The sequence below is a fragment of the Hordeum vulgare genome, chromosome 3H, assembly GCF_904849725.1.
Source record: "Hordeum vulgare subsp. vulgare chromosome 3H, MorexV3_pseudomolecules_assembly, whole genome shotgun sequence".
In the NCBI taxonomy this organism is placed as follows: domain Eukaryota; kingdom Viridiplantae; phylum Streptophyta; class Magnoliopsida; order Poales; family Poaceae; genus Hordeum; species Hordeum vulgare.
Genome location: NC_058520.1, coordinates 464,971,962 through 464,975,564, shown reverse-complemented (window position 1 = coordinate 464,975,564; position 3,603 = coordinate 464,971,962).

Genomic DNA, 3,603 nt, shown 5'->3' with positions numbered 1-3,603 from the left:
TTGATTGAGTGCATTTAAATGTGCAGTAGCTTCTCTGCGAGGGATTGGTTTTCGACGATCTCCCCTGCATTCGAAAGTGAGCACATTTGTTAACTCCTCCTCCACCCCCTTTATTTTGCTCTGTTCTGGCCTTCGTGCTGATGACACTATCTAGCTAGGTATTTTTAGTATTAAAATGCAAAGGTGTTGCGTAACCAATATGCGTCTCCCGTTCGAAAGGGTTCCTGTCATAAATATGCATGCATTTGCATATTTATAACGGTGATTCTTTCGAATTGTCCAACGTTATCCATGGACAGCCCGGGTATGTGTAGATTGGGTCATTTCCCACGCTTTGCTCCGGATCCCATGCAGAGTTTCGACAGCTCCTCCTTGTTGTTCTCCGGGTACACATCCTCTCGGTTAGTTGCCGAGACGTGTATCAGGAGAACAACGGGGAGGTGCTGCCAAAATTTTGCGTTGGGTCGGGAGCAGAGCATGGGGAAATGACCCAATCTACACATACTCGGGTGGGATTAGGACCCATCTTTACCTAGTAGCTGGTAGGTGTGCATGCCGTGCATCCCAATGTATTAACCATGATTAAAAAATGGCCATAATTAATTTAACATACTTGATGAATTGATAATTTAACATGCCGTGCCACCCAAGTTTTCTATCTGCCATACTGTCGTCAAAGTGTTAAGAACCTAGAAGGTTGGTATGTCGTGTTCGATGTGCCGCCACATATTAGACCACCTCCCCCAAATGAAGACGATTATGAACCTCAAATTGACCCAATAACATATGATGGAGAATTTTTCCAAGAATCACGTGGTGTTAGACGTCGTACCCGAAACTGCTCTACGTCCACCCTGAACACAGAGGAACAAGACTCACGTGATGATGAGGAAGAAGTGGAAGTAGAAGAAGTTACCAATGCCGATGAGCTATCAATGCTTGATCGGTTACAAAAAGGCCTTCCACATGATGTCCCTGAACCCGATGACGATATCAGTCATGACGACACGTGTGATACTGATGATGATTTTGCAGAGGCAGAGGCTGAGGGGGCTGCCAGCAAGTCGGTCTACCAACATGGTATGACACGAGTTCCAGACCGACTTGTAGCACAGGCCGTTAATTAAGCCAGATGGCGAGAAGTAAGTTGATATATATTGTGTACCTTATATCATTATATTTCACCAAGTAGCTAATGTCTTTGCCTTATCATTATGTAGGGGGTGAATACCCGGAATCCAAACTGCCTCCTTGGTGCTTTACTTAGGGAGCACTTCCCCGGGATAGTGCAGTTGCCCGGTGAGGGTATGGTTCCCGAGCCAGGACTCAAGTGGGAGCATTACCAAGCCGCTCTGCTTCCGGAAAACACACATGTCAATGGTGTTGTTTGCGTGAGCGTGGCCGACAAGGTGTTGGCTGATTTTTGGGTAACTATTATTTTACCCAATAAAAAGTATACAATGTTATATATGTTATTTCCTTCCAAATCATTTCACTATTCATCTGTGCATCTATTTGGCATAATTGCAGAGTTACTTTAGGGTCGAGGAGGGGACGGAGGAGGCGGCCAAGAAGAACCTCGTGAAAGAGTGCAAGAGTTTATTGAATAACACGAGGCACGAGCTGCGTGTTCAGGATGTTCGAGATTGGTACGCCAAGCAAGGGGAGCCGAAGACAAAGACTGAATGTCGAAAGATTTTCCTTGATAAGACCGAGTACATGGAGGTATGTACATTCCAAAGATCAATTCTTAGGGCTAGTTAGGTCTATTTATTTATAATACTTAGTTTCATTCTTCATTAACTTACATTCATAGGTGCCCCCGAGATGGTTGGTCGATAAGATGGATTGTTGGGAGATGATAGCGGACAGGTGGTCCACAGAGGCTTGGTTGAGCACCCACACTATGGCCAAGGAACGTCGCGCCCAATTGGTTGGTGTGCCACACCACCAAGGCAATGCCAACATCAAGCAATACGCCAAAAAATGGGTATGTGTGCCTTGTTTTGTTTCATCAATAATTCGTTCGTTCATGATTTTTGTTGTACTAATTCTTTGTCTTTTTGTGTAGGCCAAACACAATAACCAGCCCGAGCCTGAGGGATACGCCGCGTTTAGCATGGCCCATAAGGGCTCGTACAAGACGGCGAAGGCATATTCTAAGGGGGACGGGCCGTCGGCGTACACAAGCCTGTCCACCTACAACAAGATGACGTCTTATTCTGAGGTGGTCAAACAGCTGCACGGGCCTGACTTTGACCCGAGCCAGAATCCTTTCGATCCAGAGGCGTTAATGATCTCTGGTGGCGGTAAGAGTCATGGCACGCTGGCCATGTGTGATGGCTTCGTCCCTATCACTGAGACTCTATCTCAGATCAAGTCGAGGCAAACGAGCTCCGCTCCTGCAATACGGCAACACGCGAGGCCAGTTGATCTTGCCATCGAGATTAGTTTTCTTCATTATTTCTTTCGTTCTTTTGTCCCTGGATGGATGATGAAAATTCCTTTTGATGAGTGGTTGCAGGCCGCACTTATGAAGGAGAGGGAGGCCATCAGGCTCTTGTTGGAGGAGAGGTACCGGAATACGCAGAGGTTGCTTGACGAGGAGAGGGCACGCAATAATGCCCATGCGAAGGCCATGCACGACTTCGTTGCGGTAAGTCAGTTGTGTGAGAAGCAAGGCTATGTGTGAGACGCAACAAGGCTATTTCTTTGACTCCTCGAAAACTAATTTGCAGGCTATGTGTGAGAAGCAAGGTTTGCCGCCCCCTCCGCCGATGCCTTCTCCGGTGGGAACAGTGAGTTCCCTTTCAATGACCAACCTCGCACGGTCTTATACCATTGTCTGTCGCCGTGCTAACCACATATTTTAACTCTTGCCTTGTTGCAGCATCATTCAAGAGTTGAATCCCACGATCCCTTTACTTCTCCTGGTGAGAGCCCTAGTAACCCAGCGACCAACGGAGATGCAGCTTCTCCTTCGTTTCTTGGCATTCGGTAAGTTATTCCTCTCCTTCTTATTCTTCTTATTGTTTAGATCAACTTAGATTACGCCAGGCTTTAGTTAGCTTAGTAAATTCTACTTGATATTAGCCATGGTTTAGTCAGCTTAGTAAATTCTAGTTGATATTAGAGCTCAAAAATGACATAATTAGTTTACAAAGTTTTAAAAGAAACTAGAAGAGAAGAACAAACAAGAAATGAAGAAATAAGAGAAGAAGAAAGAGGAGAAAAAGATAACTTCTCTTCTTTCTTTTTCTCTATCTTCTTCTTATTCTTCTTCTTCCACTTCTTCCACTTCTTCTTGTTCTTCTTCTTGTTCTTCTTCTCCTTCCACTTCTTCTTCTAATTGCTTAGCTTAATTTAGATAACTTCTTTCTTATTGTATTCTTCTTCTAACTTCTTTATCATTATGCAGATTTTGATAAAGCAGCATGGCATATGGATGGATGCTCGAGACTTTCTAATGCACTTGTGTAGTCTTAGATGAACTTTGTAATGCAATTGTATTTGTGGATGCACTTGTGATGCTTTGTAATACTTTGTGATCTTGTTTGCACTTTAATGACATATATTCGTGCTGTTTGCACTTGTGTTGTGTTG